The 18,538-nt window shown below is 36.9% G+C and overlaps 1 pseudogene; it reads left to right on the top strand.

The window, feature by feature from the left end:
• The first annotated feature begins 1,077 nt into the window (after positions 1 to 1,077).
• The window catches only part of LOC122139937, a 31,442-nt pseudogene continuing 13,981 nt past the window's right edge, over positions 1,078 to 18,538 (top strand).

The raw sequence follows: 18,538 nt of genomic DNA, 5'->3' as shown, positions 1-18,538 counted from the left end.
CATCTAGAATGCAGAAAAGTAGCAACACGCAATTAAAAAAAAAAAAACACTCAAGGATTTAACCCCTCCTAATACCTAAATACACGATATTCAGAAAATGAATGTTTTAGCCCATTTGTGTGTTTGTTTTCAGTTCTGGGATATTAGTTTGAACAGTTGGTAAAGAGAGAGAGCTGTGGCTCCGCTGGGCGGCGCTGCGGATCTGTTATAGGTCATCCATCAGGGTACGATCAGTCTAGGGTTACTTAGATCAGGAGGTGAAGTAACACCACCAGTTTAGAAAACTTTAGTTTGAAACAGATAAATGTGAAAATGATGGTACTGTATAGCATTTTGGAAACGCATAGCGCGGGAATGAATGAATGACAAATTTAGTAAATGCAGTGCAGTTGTTGTAGTTAACCAAATCTGTTTTAAAAAAAAATCGTTTTAGCAAAAAATATATTTTTTAATATTTTTATATTAATAAATAATATAATTGTATGCCACAATGACGCAGTGGGGACACAACTTTGTGTAGCTTTTCCTGGAGAATTAATTACTTTTTTTGCCAGAACGACATGGGGCGATGAAGTAGCATAATGCTTTATTGTATTTGCCATATTTACTTACTTGCATATTTACTTTACCATATTTTATTTTTCGGATCCCTAAAACCATGTGTCAACATTGCCTAAAGACAACTATATTATATTCAAAGTTTCGAGACAGAAGCTGGCATACTTTGTTAGATTTGGCGGTTGCTATTTACACCTAGTGCAAATAATTACTCTGTATATCATTATAACTGATTTCTAAGAACGATGCATCAGTTATATTGCATCAGCGACTTGTCTTTCAGTAAAGTATTTGACTTGTTATCAACGTGAAGTTTTTTTTATTAATTTTTATTATGCTTATAAACACAACAGCGGTGACATTTTGTATACAATAGACAAAATGTATCAACATGTATTAAACGTGAACGGTTCTCAAATCCGTTTCCGTCACCCTGCATCCCCTTTGCGTGCCCTGCGCGATGACGTCATCAGCGGCCGTCAGACAGACCTGACGAATGCTCACGGAAAAAAAAAAAAAACGAATGCTCACGGAAGATGCAAAAGAAAAAGGACCCGCTGGTAAGTTTCAACAAAAGCAAATTTCCCCTATTCCGAGACCCATTGCCGGCTTTATCGCGCTCAGAAATCCCCACTGCGAGGCTCAGACAAAGCCCCGTTTGTTTAGACGTTGTTCCACACTGCGTTCGGTATTAATGTGTGCCATGAAACACAGCTAAAACATAATAAGAGACCCGCTGGTGTGATTTAAACATTAGCAGAAAGCGAGCGGTTATTTGTCGCCGCTCGCCGGTCATTCAAATTAACGGCTGCAACGGAAAACAACGTACAGCGGCGAGAAAAGCGACGGGAGAAGCTTTAAGGTCAGCCGTCATGTGCTGTGCTGTCAGTGTCCTCACCAAAATTATGAGGCGTGATTTTTAACCGTGTTTTAACCGTGCGACTCGTGACATGTATTAGTGTTGTTTATTAATTCAGTAGGTTTTCCTCAAACGCATTTGTGGCTGAGGAAGCCCGAAACTTGAGTTGAAAGTGAAAATATGTGATACATGCAGCCGCTGTAGTGTGTATGGGTTGAATTGGTTTATTTTGGTCGTATATAACGCATGTATCTTGGAGCAGAGCGCTGGAAAATTCGATATCAGCATACCGTTCCGTTTCCTTATGTACAGTAGCGCTCACTTTATAGTCACGTCCTGTCAACCATTTCTTTGTTTTTTTTCAGCTGTTATCTACTTCTACATCTGTTATCTGCGGCTAATCAAACATAGCAGAACAGGAACTTATGAAATAGGCCTTAGATTAAATATATAAGCTTCACGTGAGTGGTAAACTGCACCCCGGCCAACCTGCTGTAGTTCTCTGGCTAATGCGGTGTTTAAAGTTCACTGCCACTGTGTGGTGTTCTTGACTGGAGGTTTTTACAGCACGGGTGCACCAATGACAACAAACCTGGAATAACTGGGGTGACAGAGTCCAGTTCATCTGCTCAGGAAGAGGGAATGCATATGCATGTAGGGCTGTGTCATAAAACCTAGTGAGGTGCTTCACTAGATAGCTGGAATTGTTGGCAAGTTCAAGATTTTGAAGCAGACTTGATCAGATAAGATGACGGGAAGTCAGAGAGGTTTATCTCTCTGTCGCACCATGCCGGCACTGTCGTAATTTGCAAGCATGCTTGTTAAAATAGTGTGTATAATCTAACACGTCACGTTAGACTGTTAGCACATTTCTGTCCTATGGCTTAGCAAGTATTCCAGTACGTCTGTGGTGAAATGTAAAACCAGTGGAGTGTCAGCTGACAAAGTCAAAGAGAGTCAATAGTTATAATAATGGTCAATAGAGATTAACAATAGGTTCCTGGAAGAATAAATCCCTTTCTTTATCTTTAGTTTGAATTTTAACAAGAAGATAAACTGAACAGACACACCACCCTGAGAATGAGATGTGCTTATTTGAAACCTCAGTTGGCTTAATTTTCAGGTCTGTGTTGATGCGATTTTTTTGTTCTCAAATTGCATCAGTACTTCTTATTAAAGGACTAAAATCCACTGACTTTGCTCAAAAAATAACACCTACAAAAAATAGCTTACATTTATTTTATGCTATTTTATTAGCAAATATTGGATTTAATCTTTTTTTTATCCACTTTTCTTTCAATTAGCACAGAATTTGTATTTTGTTTTTGTAACTGATCACAGGTTTCATTGATCTGAGCTTATGCACCCCAGTTTTTGAGTGAATATTGCCAAAATTAACCACAAATAATAGTTTTTTTCTTTTAAATAATGAATGAAATTAATTTTTTTAATTTAAAAATGAATGAAAGGCCTACGATCAATCAGTACCAAAAAGAAATACAAAACCTGTTCCAATTGGGGAAAAAAAAAAAAAATCTGACAGAAAGGCAGAATCCAGTATTTGGTGATAATATAGCATAACTTGAGATTTACGATAATTTTTTAAAAGGCAGGTAATTTTTGACTGGTTTTTCAGCAGAGCACAAAGGTTAAAAGCCCTATTAAACAAAAGTGGTTTGCTCGAAGTTGTCTCACAAGTTATGTCTGTTGGCCCAGTTTTAGTCACAACAGTTATACTGCAGGTTAATTATGACCAATCATACTAAAGGTTGGGTCACAATATGTATTGCTTTGTTAATGCTTTAAAGGTTTAAAGTTTGTAATTTTGTGAATCATTTTAGAGCCGGTTGGTTTTGCTTTTGAAGTCTCCATAGAGACAGTGAATAGGAAAAGTACTTCCTTAACTGAGGTTTCTAATGCGGTCACTGTTGCACTCTACAGGCCAAAGTGATATCTCATAATGCTGTGCAATGCGGATTATTACAGAACGATATGTTTGTATATTATTGCAGAGGTGAGGGAGAGTTTAGTGGGTGTCTGCCTGTTCAGTGTGTAGGGTATATTTGCTCTTTCCATGTGTGTGTAAAAGGTTTTGTGTGTGAAGAAAACCGCTTCATTCCACTGGATTTTCCTCTTTCTCACTGCCCTGTCCTCTATTTCTCTCCGTTTTTTTCACAGCAGTTGTGGACTGACATCTCTCTGCTATCTAACAGTTCCAGAGAGCCTCTGCCTGCAGGCACTGTCAGGATAGCCAGGAGGAAGATTATAAACCGCACTCTGTCCCAGCAGCCCCTGCTCCATCTATATATAACTTTGTAGTGCATTTAACTTCCTTTGAAGCTCCCATTAGTTTTAGGAGACAGATTGAGAAGTAGCTGGAGGTGTGTGTTTCCCTGATGCTTGTTTCACATCCTAACCCAGTCTTTTTAAGAAATGCAGAGTTTTAAGGAAATCCGACGGCACATTCAGAATCATAGCAAAAGTGAAATTAGGAAGTAAGGCGACTGATAGCACGTGTTTCAGTGTAACGTTGTGATGCAGTCCTGAAAGTTTTAGTTTGGTATTTTTACAAGTGGAATCAATCTTTTGATTTCCCACCACTGAGCAGCCAGGGCTTGGATGTTTGGTCCCTTGTTTACCTTGATTTTGGAGAAAAAAGATTTTCTTTCTCTGTGGGAAGCCCTGTTCTTGTTTCAACAACACTCTTCTCAGAACAGACTTTCAAAGTCGACAATACCGCTTTTTGTTTTTGTTGAACTGTATGATCTCAGAGCCTGGACGTATTCCATTGTAAATATTCTCATTAGTTGTGCCTACTAAGGCATTATCACTGTTATAATTATTAGTATAATTATTAGTAGAGCTGTGTTGATAGTAGCATTTTTATCAAAATATCACTTCAGTGCTTAAAGGTATAGCTCACTCAAAAATGAAAACAGTCATTTCATTCTAATTTTTAAGTGATTGTGCAAATTGCTGAATCAGTGTTTTGAGTTGGTTCATTTAAAGGCACTATGTAATTTTTCGCTGCTAGAGGGCGCATATTCAAAACAAAGCAAAGAAACAAAGGCGTAGTTTAATGGCACGTGACTGAATGTGGAATCATGGGAATTGTCTTCATCCCCACAGCTGATGCAATCCGCTGCTTTCGGTCATGTGTATGTGGGTAAAAAAAGAGCAGCGCTGTTTTATCATACTGGATACATTTGAAAGTTCTGTTATAATGTTACTCTGTGTGGTCATCACCGGTCTGTTAAAACGCACAACATATTAATGTGTCTTTGGTGTTTCCATGCTTTCTACAAAAAAAACCCTGAAATCGAGGTGTTATGACGTCATTGGCAGGCGACACAATGACACTATGGACACGGTCCGTGTCACTAATTAAAATTGCTTATTTTTTTTGGATTTAATCACTCTTTGAAACATTTGGGGTAATGTAAGTACACAAGTCAGCAAAATACACAGTGTTCCAAATTATTATGCAAGTGACCTATCAATAGGATTTCGGTACAATAAAGAGTCAGATTTTTGTTTGTGTTGTTTTTCGCATCTTTTTGGATAACTGGTATCAATCTCAGACAGGTTTGGTCAATAGTTTGCCAGGTCTTCTTAGGTAAATTGAAAGCCTACTTAAAAAGGTTGTTCCACATTAAGCAAGTCACAGTTCTCATGAAATGTGGTGAGAAAGAAAGATCTTTCTGAAGATGAAAAGTATGAAGCAATGCAATATCTTACAAAAGGCATCAAAAAATATTTTGCAAAAAAATTATTGAACCGTCAAAAGTGCATGTTTTGTATGTCTCTCATCACTTTAGACGTTTGTTCTATTCGAACGTAAGTGGACTGCAAAGTGGACATCACAGGATATTCCGCAATGATTCCAGTTCAAAGCGAACGTATATGTTCCACTCAAAGTGCATTGAAGTGTGCGAGATGTGAATTTAAATTGTATTTATTTACAGAGGTATATGATGTCACACTTGTCCGTGTGTGAAGACGTTGCACAGCGCAAATCCGTGAATGAATGTTCCGAAGTGAAGTACACTTCAACAGATTTCCCCTGCTCAGGGAGTAGGGAGCAATGAACACTGTGTAGGGACCATGTCAATCGAAACACCGTTCATGCACTGCACTCACTTCTAACGAGCTGATTATCTGAATCAGGTGTTGACAAAGAGACATACAGAATGTGCAGAGCAGGGGGTCGCGAGGACTGGAATTGAGAACCGCTGACTTAGAGCTCAGAAGATCTTGGTCAGATAAAGATTTAAAGAAAGTTTCTGTCAAACAAATTAACTGTATTGTAATAGCAGCTGTAAAAAGCCACTGGAGTCTCAAGATCCTCTCTATACAGACTGGCAGTTGTGTGTAAAGCTGCGTTTCAGTCACTGCTAACCAAACCTCACAAAGAGAAACCTGCACAGTGGCTGTAGAAACACATTTTCAAACTGGTTAGCACCATGGTATTTATGCAGCATGGGATAGTGTGTTGTCCTGCATGAAAATCCTTTTATTTCCGAAAGCACTGTTCTTCATTTTATACCACAGTAGAAAATGGTCAGATATAAACTCCGCATATCTTGCAGAAGTCATTTTGACACCCTAAAAGGACCTTACATCTCACTTCCCAATATTTCAACCCAAATCATCACCCACCGCTTCCTTGCTGATGTTATCAACTTGTCAACTATCAGAAATCCATTTGTCTGGACCATTCATTGTACTGCAGCATTCGTATTGAATGAAACCATTTAAAAACAAGTCTTCATGTGTTTCTACAGCCACTGTGCAGGTTTCTCTTTATGAGGTTTGGTTAGCAGTGACTGAAACCCAGCTTTACACACAACTACCAGTCTGTATGGCGAGGATCTTGAGACTCCAGTAGTTTCAAACACCTGTTTGCTTCTCAGCAGTAAGCTTTTTTACAGTTCATTTGTTTGACAGAAACTTTCCTCAAATCTTTTTCTGACCAAGATTCATCTGTGCTCTAAGTCACTCAATAATCTTTCGACAAGATCAGTTCAATCTCTATTTGCTCACTTCGAACTGGAATCATGGCGGAATATCCTGTGATGTCCACTTTGCAGGGCACTTATGTTCAAATAGAACAAACGTCTGACTCTGAAGTGATAAGAGAGACATACAAAATATGCAGAGCAGGGGGTCGCGAGGATTGGAATTGAGAACAGCTGTTCTAAGTCACTCACAAATCTTTTGACCGTTCAAAAATTTATATTTGCTTTTTGCAAAATATTGTTTTAATGCTTTTTGCAAGATATTGCATTGCTTCATACTTTTCATCTTCAGAAAGATCTTTCTTCCTCACCACATTTCATGAGAACTGTGACTTGCTTAATAATGTGGAACAACCTATTTAAGTAAGGTTTCCATTTACCTAAGAAGACCTGGCAAACTATTGACCAAACCTGTCTGAGATTGATATTAGTTATCCAAAAAGATGTGAAAAACAACACAAACAAAAATCTGACTCTTAATGTACAGAAATCCTATTTAGGTCACTCGCATAATAATTTGGAACACAGTGTATATAACACTGTTCTAGTGGTTTTTGGATATTTTAATAAAAAAAATCATACATATTGTGCCTTTAAATTGTTCAAAAGAACTATCCATTTAAATGAAGTAGGTTCTCAGGAATTATTTGACTAACCTAAATTTGTGTTTTAGAGATGGTTTTAAAGTATTTGCAACCCACACATATGTACATGTTGGAGCTCACTGTCATTCAAACATTTTATTTGCTGTCATATTTCCACTCTTCTAGAATTTGTTGTATTCTCTTGAAACTTGGTTAAACACATTTTAATTATTATTTTTTTTTATATTATTATTAGGATTTTAATAATTGAAATTTGGTTTTCGTCATGCAAATATCCAAAGAAGCTGGCATGACGTTAAACAACCCCAAAGAAACAAACAATCTGCATTTGTGCTCTCATATATTTTGTTACATAAGATACAGTGCAGAATGTGTCTATGGCATATGGCATACAGTGTTGGTTAATGTGTTAAAAGTGTCTTATTTATTGCTAGTGTTGTGATAGTGTTTCACAAGGACTCTGATCATTGAAATGTACTTAAGGGATCAATGCGGATTGCCCTTCAACACAAAGCAAGGGAGAAAGGTGGAGGCGTTTTGGCTTTTGACTATCAAAAGTTCAAAATTTCCATAGACAAAGATGAAATCCAGGTGTGGCCATTCAAAGCCATTTTTGTGCGTATTTGTGTTCTGGTTTGTTTAGGAGCGTTGCGTAATGTTTAACTTGTCAGATGGAGGACAGAGAATGACGATTGTTAAGGGCATGGCAGGGCCTGAGAATGTTTTTATCATTGTTTTTAGTGAACTGCATTTTTCCTCCTCCTCATTGTGTACTACTTCATTTTCTTAACAAATTCTATTCATACCACATACATAAGCTCCTACTCTAGAACTGTTTAAAAGGTGAAGAGAGGTTGATGGGGGAGAGTGCGGTTTCAACTCCGTGGAGGCTCTGCTAAAGTGAACATGACCTTGTGTCTCTCAGTGGACTGCAGACGATCGGTCTCGATCATCTAATGGAGAGCAGTTTGTTCTGTGTCTGCATGGCCTTGAACCTTCGCTTGGCCCAATTCTGTCAGCAGGAGAACCAGGCAGAGTTTGTAATTGAGCCCCAAATAGGGGGGCCTGGGAGACATGAAAACAATTAAAGCTTGATTTATTTATTTATTTTTGATTCATGTCGCTGGCTGAGTAAGATGATAAATGGCTTATCTTGCTTTCGATATCACACTTGTTTGTCACCGATTAAGAGTTTTACTATTAACAACATGTATTTGTAGAGAATAACTGTCAATCAAATAGCACATCTTAGTGGTAATAGATTCACGTCACACTCCTGACACTGGTTAGAGGACATTGAGAGGTTGAGCTATTATTAGGTCTCTGAAATGTTAAGGGTTGTTTCAACCCTGTCTTATTTTCTTTATTTGCGGATCACAAAATGAGTTCTTCAGTCGAATGTCAGAGATTTCCATAAAAGAAATTGCAAAATGTACCAGAAACTTAGTCCATACTGCTTTTGCATGTGCATTTTTAGTCATCTGAAACCATACAATTGCTTTGTTTGAGGAACTAAGTTTAGAGCATTAATTTAATATGCTGTCTGCTGTAGCTCTGAAGTCTAATTTGCATTGTTTTCAAATTCGCCTACATCCTCCTGATATTCACAAGACATACAAGAATCAATGGTGTTTGGTGTCATTCACCTCAATTCTGGGATTTCTTAACAGTGTCAAAAAAAAATTAAGACAAGCATAAATATTTGAGAGGTTCAGCATAACTTTCTGAAGTGATAAAATGATTTTCTTTTTTTTCTTATTTCTACAATTATTCATAGGGTAGATATATTCTACTGTTCAAACATTTCGGGTCAGTATTATTTTTTAAGGTTGCATTTAATTGATCGACAGTAAAACTGATATTTCAAATATAAGATATTTTTAATAAATGTGCTTTTGAACTTTCTAATTAACAATAAATCCTGGAAAAAATATAGTTTTCACAAAAACTTTTTTGAAGCTGTACTAAGAAATATTTCTTAAACGCCAAATCAGCGTATTAGACTGATTTCTGAAGGATCATGTGACACTGAAGACTGGAGTAATGATGCCGAAAATCCAGCTTTGCCATCACTGGAATACATTATATTTTAAAATATATTAATAAAGAAAGCAGATATATAAATTGTAATATTTCACCTATTACTATTTTTACTATATTTTTGATCAAATAAGCACAGCCTTGGTGAAATAAGAGACTTATTAAAAGCATCTAACCAACTTATAATTTTGAACAGTAGTGTACAGCAGTAGTGATGCAGTTTTTGTGATAGGTTAAAGAGGTAAATATTTTTTTTTCAAGCCAGTGACTGCAGACTATGATCCTGTTTCTGAGTAGGGATGCATGTTATACAGTATCTTTACAGTACAGAAATTAACCGTGGCACAATACCAATTTCGCAAAACCTGGATATCTCAGACAGCACTCATTCATTAGTTTAAAGAGCCTGTTCAGAGAGAGGTGAGAACGTGGGATTGGCTCATGGATGATTTTGGTTTGTTGTGTTTCTTATTTTTGTTATTGGGATCAGGTTAGGATAAGATAGATTTTATGTTAGGTAATTTATTTTATTTTTTCTCTGGGCTTGACGTGTGGTGTTGTAGATAGAATATGGTGTAACACTTCAAGATGCTAAGCTGATGTATGTGGCACTGTAAGAATCATGCTGGATCTGATGCTTAACATGATACAGACTACAAAAGGTAGCCCTGGTTTTCTATTTCTCTGTTGCTTTTTTCTCCGTCTTTCTCTGTCGTCTTTTAAGAAGGGTGTCATCCTGAATGATACCTGCCAGTGACATCCATCCTGAGGGTAATTCTTAAAAGTTCATGCTCTGAGACTATGTTTAGAATATGCTCTGAGCATACTGTCTCTGTGTGATATGTTTTGCACTCGTGTCCTGAAATCCAGTCACAACAGGATTTTGTTTATATTTGCATGTTGTGCCTAAAAATTTATTTAATATGTATTGTTTGTTTATTTCTTTTGTTTGTAAGTTAGTTTGTTTAATTTTTGTGCAACATCTCTGAGCATTTAACCATTTACCTTACGTAATTCCGAATGACCTGAGAATATATCTACATTTGATTAAATTCTGTTCACACAGTCACAAGTTACAGTAAACGTAAATCATTGGCCGAAACCTCCTAAAATTAGAAAACAAACTGGCAGTGAAAGTAGTTCATGGCCATTAGTAAATTACTATATTACTTTTGCTAGAAGAGCTTTGTTACTTTCTAAAAAACTAAAGTTTAGGGTCCGTAAAGATGCTTACATGTATTTTTAAAGAATTATCTTATGCTCACCATGTCATATATTTGTATATATTTGAATATTTAAAGGTGTTCATAATAACATTTTATTGACCCCACACACATGTGAACTGTACATTGAATCGAAAGATCTGTCTTTTGACTTGAGACAGCAAGTAACCACCCAGAACACTTCAGCAATCACCTGTGATGAGACGTTTTGCCTAGACAAGTATCACCCACATTTTCTTAAGAAAATGTACTATATAATGAAGCCTGTATTTTTTTTCTTTTTTTTTTTTTGTTTGTTTGTGAGTTTGATTGGCAGATGGTGTTGAAAACATTGAAGGATTTATTGCTAGCTGACTAGATCAATATCCAGCAAAGCAAATGGGACAGGATGTTGCATGGATGTGTATCTATTGCTCCTTGTGAAGTAGGGCTGCACAATTAATCAAATTTCTAAGCGCGATTACAATTATGGATGCCACAATTACATAATTGTTCAAAGCGGCAATTAATCGTTCAAAGTCCACTTATGTTATTCTGCATGCAAAGATGTGTTTTTTTTCTTTCTACATGTTATCTTAAGGGTTTTTTTCCATTATTTTAATGTTAGTTTTAGTATAACATTATAATACCATTCATATTTGTACTTTTTTAATTTAAAGGAACCAATCCGATGTATAGTTGACATTTAAGGCTTCATACTATAGAAAAGCACAAAGTTTTTCAGTTAGTGTTTTCAGCTTGTTTATTTTCTAGGGGTGCACGAATAATTACGGCCGATAATTAATGCGCATCTTGTCAGTAAAGCCGGTTCTCTAATCAGCGGTAAATTCCATCAGGTGCGTGATTTCACATAGAGCCGCTGTACTACACAGAGCCGTTGTTAACTGACAAGCTGTGCAAATCCATGTTCATTATCAGCGTTGATTTGTGCAGCTTGTCAGTTAACAACGGCTCAGTGTGGTAACAGCTGCTCTGTGAAATCACGCACTCGGCCGATATTTATCGTGCACCCCTATTATTTTCATATAAAAATATGGCATGCAGTTGCATCAAACAATGGTATAAACATCATTCAATGTAAATTGTGATAATCGTACTTAATAATCTCAATTACAATTTCAAGGGAATAATTGGCAATTATGATTTTTGTCATAATCGTGCAGTCCTAATCGGCGGCATATTCGCCGATACAGATATATCGGCGACAGGCTCATATTGGCTGATAAAAACTGCAAAATGATATGTCGGTGGGGCTCTAGTTGTAACCTTTTTAAATCGCATGAGTTATCAGTTTTAGCCAGTATGTTAACATACTCCTCTGTTGATGTTTTGTTTTAATCAGTTTAAAATAAATACATTTTTGTTCTGTTCTTTTTTCAGCTTGCTGAGTGTCAACCCCACTGTGAAAATGAGACCATGGTTCCAGTACTGACTTCAAAAAAAGCCAGTGAACTACCTGTGAACGAGGTTGCCTGTGCACTGCAGGTAGGCTATATTCATGTCACACATAGACATGTGCTGGTATTATTTGGTAATGCGATATATCACAATAATGAACATGCACAATATTGTTATCGTAGGCACCTCAAAATACACTGAATAATTATTCATTACAAATTATTCAGATTTTTTGAATGCATTTTAAGAATACCTTTCCTATCAGCTCGTCACAATGCACAACACCGCTTTATGCTGCATCATGCGCGCACTGATGTAAACAAGCACAGATGAGAAGCACATAGCGGAACACCGCTCTGGGTGAAAGTGCACATTCACTGTCTGACTGCAGATGGCGCTGAACAGCATAAATGCAGCCATTACCCCGGAAACCCGTAAACAAAGCAGCTGCACTACTTTGTTTCTGAAACATATAAATAGCCATTCTGATTTTAGTATTGCTATGGTGTTCATCACAATGCTACATACTTAAATATTTAGACTTAACAGGCTATTTTAAAAAGTTTTTATTTACATTTTAATCTGTAAAACAACATGCCCTAGATATTGTTTGAAAATGTCTTGATTCTTTATTGTTCAGTCACACTTTACATTAAGGCTCTAGTTAATTCATTAGTTAACAAACTGCCAATTAAAAATTCTTGCAACATACATTCATCCTAATTTCAGTATTTAATAACATTGTTGTTAATATCAAAAGTAGCAACTGTTATTTAATGAACTTGAGCTAAAAAAATAATTTAGTTAAAGGGGTCATCTGATGCGACATGCACTTTTACAAGTTGTTTGAACTGAAATGTGTGTTGGCAGTGTGTGTCCACAACAACCCTATGATAAAGATCCACCCAGTGTTTTATTTTTTTCAATTTACTTAAATCTTTACCCCTTTCTCAAATCGAGCCAATCTCAGATGCCTGTTTTTGTGATGTCACAAAGACAGGCCCCTCCCATGATAGTTTGATTGACCGTAGCGTTTCAGCACTGGACTGGTGTCTTACCTTAGACCCGCCCTGAGTGAGCTGTCATCAGTCCGCTGTTGTTTCGATGCAGGAGTGGACAAGAATGTCTCCTAAGCGATTGAGGTGTTTTGTTGTTGGATGTAATAATGAACATAGCAGTCGTCATTTACTCTCGGCTTCTGAGCCGCTGAAGTCGCAGTGGATTATGTTTGTTTTTTTGAAGGAAATAGGCCCCAGATCTTCCCTAAATGTGTCTATTCGCGCGAATCATTCGTCATCTAGCTTCACCTACAGAAGAAGTGAGTATAAGGTTTTTTTTAATGAATCTTTGCAAATGGCCTTTCCTAATAATGTGCTAATTAGCAAGTTTCATGATGAATGTGGCTAAAGTAAACAGTCCCTCAGAGAGAAGCTCGGAAGAGAGGGGTGCGGGGTTAGCAGAGCTCATTAACATTTAAAGGAAAATGCTGCAAAATGGCTTGCTATTAAAAGAGCTGTTTTTGACAGGGAAAAAAGGTGTTTTTTACACTACCATTGAGAAATCTTAACCAAACTGTTACAGACTTTTTATTAAGACCCTAAAGAATCATATCAACTTGTGGAAAATGGGCATCCGATGACAAAAGACTCTCTGCAATGATGCATTTGATGTAGTATTGTTTAATTATCAGAGCAAATGTAATATTGCTCCATAATTTTTTTTTCTTATTTTGACTTGTTGACATTTGTTGTCAATTCATTTTTAGTAATGTCACTGTTATAGAGTACAAAAAAGATTTGTTGATCATACTACAGTTGCGTATCTCTTCCGTGCCACTATTGTTGGTTGCCTTGACTGTTTCTGTGCAACTTAATCAGTTATTTAAGGAAGTAGTTCCATGCACAAGTGTTTTAGAGATTACAACCTGAAAGATAAGAATGTACATGTGGTAACCACTGTATAAACAGAATTATTAACTCAAGTTTAAAAGTTTAGCCTTGACTTTTCATATATAACTTTAAAAAGTGTGACTTTTCATAAAAAGTCTGACTTTTCATAAATAACTTAATTGAAGTATGTGCATCATTATTGATCACAGTTTTAACCAGTAGAAGACTAAAAAAAGTTCAGCTGGTCTTTTTGGGCAGGATTTATTGGGATGAAAGAGAGAAATCAAAGATAATTGCATCCTTTTATTTACTTTATTTAATATAACAACAATTAAATATACAATTTTATAATATGAACCAAAATGGGTTATGTGGTTAAAAATGTGATTAATGGCATATTTACATGGCATGCTTACATATATTTTCATAATGATTTATATGAGCTATGTAAAAGGGATCACATTAAACTAAGAAACTCTTTACTTACATTTATACTTTAATTAGTACAACTTAGTAAAATGCATCAGCAAATCTTTCTAGAACTTTGAAATTCAAGAGTCAATTTTGGCTCTCAATTCTGCCATTATTGCAAAATAACTCAGACAGTCAGATCAGGATACCAGTGTGAAGTATTCATTATACTAATACTAAATAAATATTTGGCTGCAGAATGCCACAACTGAACAATCAGAATCAGGTATTCCACAATGCAATTCTAGGAACTTCTAGGAAGGACTTCTGGGAACAATATTGAGTGTTGACTTTAAATGTCAACGTCTTTTGTTGTCCCTGGATCAGCAGTCCCATCAAGCATTATTGGCACCTTTAGTGCCAGGGCAAGGCATAGGACTTTGATTGTTCAATATGAAATATGTTTCCTGAGCAAAACAGGATGTTGATTCTAGATCACGTTCTGCTTATTTAAAGCACATTGTGTGTCTAGCCACATCCTATCGAAACAACAGCAGAACAAGTCCAGTTGAATTTCCTCATGCAGTCAAACATTCACCAAATGCACAGACTGCATGCTTTGACTCTGAGGAATTCAAAGCCCATCCCTGCAGATATCACACAGTGTCCCTTAATGAATCACGCCAGGAAGATTAGAGAGTGCTGGGATGCTCTTGCAGTCTGAGCGTGGATGATAGAGCTTGTAGTGCCATGTCCATCACCACACTGACACATGACCATCTGCTCCCAGAAGACCTTTATTCATCCACTGTCATCAACATTCAGCACAGTCTCCGGGAAGCTCTTTAACCATGAATAATACACCATGGGTAGTAGGATTTTAATAGAAAATAAAACAGTGTCTTTCATTTGTGTACCCACAGAAGCTGCCATGTTTTTTGAGTGTAAATGGAACATGGAAAGCAAATGAGACCTTTTGGCTTCCCAGGTTTGTTGTAAAGCGATACAAAGCAGTCAGATTTGGTTATATACTCAGCACGATTCCTAATATTGCTCAGACAGCAGGTCTGTAGGTACAGTCATCAAGCTTTTTATGCTCTCTCCAGTTCACGATACAGTGCTCTGATCTCAAGGTCTTTCTTCGCACAGGGAGCAGAAATGCATTGTTGGTGATAGTTATCTAACAGTAGACGTACCAAAGTTCAAGTTCCAGGACACTGGCTTTATTAGTTGTTTCCATGGCGCCAGTGTTCTTATTTGTTAGTGGTTAATGTCAGTTGTCATGGTTACGCATCAGATGAGTGTTATTTTGGGTAAGCTGTGTTTTTTTTTTTTTTTTTTTTTTTTTTTTTTTTTTTTTTCCTTTTTTTTTTTTTCTGACAATTCTCTTGGTCTCTCCGTTTGTTAGGCTGACCTGCAGTTTGGTCTCACCCAGGAGGAGGTTACACGACGTCGCACCTACCACGGCTGGAACGAGTTTGACATAAGTGAAGATGAACCACTCTGGAAAAAATATATCTCTCAGGTAGGCTGGTGGCAAAAAAAAAAACAAAAAACCTTTGATTCTTAACTTGCTAATTCCAGAATTTCAGGCAATAGCAATTCAAATGAAATGTTTACATTTCTGGTACCACAGCAAAAAATAACACAATGAACACGGTCCCTTTAAATTTAATTATAAATGATCAAATTAAATAATTTATCAACTCTAACACTGTGTCTATAGAACTCATTATAATCAGTGATGCTGTCTACACTGGATGCGGCGTGGCGTGACATGACACCACAATTCCCCAACAGTAAACTGCTGCCTCGTTCTGTTTATGACGTACTGACACAAAGTTCAAATGATTTGCAAGGGTTGCTTTGTTGCGTCTGGTGTAGACATGGTGTAAGCATTGCTTAAAGAGGTCCTATTATTCTTTTTCACTTTTTCAACTTTAGTATAGTCTGTAATGTTGCTGTTTGAGCATAAAAAAAGATCTGCAAAGTTACACAGTCCACTTCAAAAGGAGATGTTTTATTTAACAGAAATCACTTTTCAAAAACTACCACGAATGGGACGAGACCTGGTTAAGCTGCACTAGAGAAGGCAACGAGTGTTATCACTATGTTGGAGACATGTTAGTGTTCCCAAGGCAGACAAGCTTAGAGTGATTACAATCATCCGGGTTTAAATTGCGCTCAAAATTTTGCACATGATTTGAAGGGGTCTGTAATCGTAAGGTTGCATTGTTTCTATTTAAAGTCTTCCGGCTTAAATGACACTTTTGTGAATATGCCTTAAAGCTGTAAAAGGACCCAGTTCATCCAGTTCTGTCTTCCAATATAGCCATGACAGGTCGCTGTCCTCTGTGAAAAATTTCAGTCCCACCTTTGTCAGGAGATTTGTGCTGATTGGCTAAATATAGTAATATAACTAGAAGGATTTATATTTTTTCCTACATTCACCTGGGCCCTCTTCAGAGGGGCACACTTTGTCGCCTTCATCCTTTGTGGGTTCCCGAGTGAGATGCATCCCCATTTCTCTAAAACTGCAAAGCTTGTGTAAAAGATTTCTAGCTGTAAGTCATAACAAGGGTAAATTTGTAGCACAAACATGTCATTTCACAACTCTGTGTGACTGGGTGGTTAATGCTGATAATTACTCTGTGTAAGAATGGATTGTTCTTTTCTTCTCATTACTGCTAATCTTTTTTTCTCTGTAATTACAGAGGTTTCTTCACGTCTTCTTTAACACCTGTGATTACATTTATTTTCTCATGCAGCCACAGCTCATTTGCCAGTTTCACCTTTGTCTTACCTCTGCTATTCATGAGTAGAAAAGACTTGTTTTCTGGGCGAGTAATTATTTGTGCAAATCTGTGAAGAAGGCTGTCCTGAGCGATCACTGCATTTCAGAGAGTCGCTTTTAAAAGCAACAAGCTGTCACACCTTTAATCTGTCACTTCATATTGTCTTTTTGCTTTGGGATGTGCCGACCTCCCTCTGTCTCTCTCTTTTCTTTTTTGTTTCTTTGTCCCATTCTGTCTCGCTTTCTCCCCGTTTAATGCCCCATGCTTTACAGACCAGAACATGAGACTTTTTGTTTTTTTGGCTCAGGCACGACAACCAGCGCAGCTTTAAAATAATCTCCCCTACATTTTTCTTTTTTCTCCAGATATATTCAAATTCTCAAAGGTATTTTTATCACAGTGCAACCAGCCCTAAGCACAAAGCCACACCATTAATCCGGATGTCACAGTAGACGTGAAAGAAAAAGTCAAAGCACTTTTAGCAGAGAGCAAAGTCAAACCCTGTGTTTTTTTTTGCCTTCCTATGCTGTGTAACCTGCCTGTAACTGCATTCGTGGTTGTTTGGTTTTCAAAAAGGCTGCCGTATTGCTCGTTCAAAGGAAATGATGAGCTCATCTTGTGTGGTGCTGTTAATTGCTGGGTATGCAAACCCAGCGGTTTCGCGGGTGTCAGATCCTGCTGTAGATTAAAAGCTCTGCGTTCTCTGTATGTGGGCCAATCAAACACAAGTAGTAACCCACACTCCCATCTTTTAATCTTCTCTTTCTAACGCTTAACCAGTGTGTCATTAGCAATTTCTGGTGCCATTGGTTATTAGGTAACCTTGGGGACTTTGAAATAAGCCAAATCACATGCGTGACTAAATTTCCTGTCTAAACAGTGTCACTCCACCGCAAGCATTCCATTTAGTGTTGAACTGAACATTTTTGAATTTTTTGAGTTTGAGTCGACTATGAAAGTGTTTTTTTTGTAGATTCGAAACTAATATATTTCTAAACCCTGTCTATCATTGTTTTTTGCATGACACATGCCTCTTACAGGGCTTGGTGATTTAACTTAAAAAATATAGTTTTAATACTAATGATTTTCAAAATGTGATATGTATTTGCTCAATAAATGGTGTAAAAAAAATCTAACATAACTTGTATATACATATTCATTTTTATAATATACATGCTTTATATACATTTGAAATAAGCCTGTGGCTCGGTGGTAGAGCATTGCATTAGCAGCGCAAAAGGTTGTGGGTTCGATTCCCAGGGAAACACATTAGGTCAAAAATGTTAGCCTGAATGCACTGTAAGTTGCTTTGGATAAAAGCGTCTGCTAAATGCATAAATGTAAATGTGTATATACATATATTTACATCTTACATTTAATCATTTAACACACTTTTATCCAAAACAACTTACAATTGAGGACAGTAGAAGCATCAAACAAACAAAGGAGCAACAATATGTGAATGCTGTGACAAGGCCTGGATAGTCTAACCGAGTACATGTAGCAAGGTTTTTTTTTATTTTTTTTTTATAAAAAGTAGATAGAATAGAATAGAGCTGGTGTTAGAGGGTCGAGGTTCTTTAAAAAAAAAAGTATATAGAAAAGAAATGGGAATAGAGAGTGCTAGTGTTAGAGGGTCAAGTTTATATACAAATGACTACATGACACAGAGGTCAATAATTGTTGCCGTCATGTATAGCTTACATTGATTTTTCTACCTCAAGCCCTGAGGCCGATAAACA

The sequence above is a fragment of the Cyprinus carpio genome, chromosome B16 (genome assembly GCF_018340385.1).
Source record: "Cyprinus carpio isolate SPL01 chromosome B16, ASM1834038v1, whole genome shotgun sequence".
NCBI lineage: Eukaryota > Metazoa > Chordata > Actinopteri > Cypriniformes > Cyprinidae > Cyprinus > Cyprinus carpio.
The sequence above is the reverse complement of the archived record's forward strand: the minus strand, read 5'-3'. Positions and strand labels throughout refer to the sequence as shown.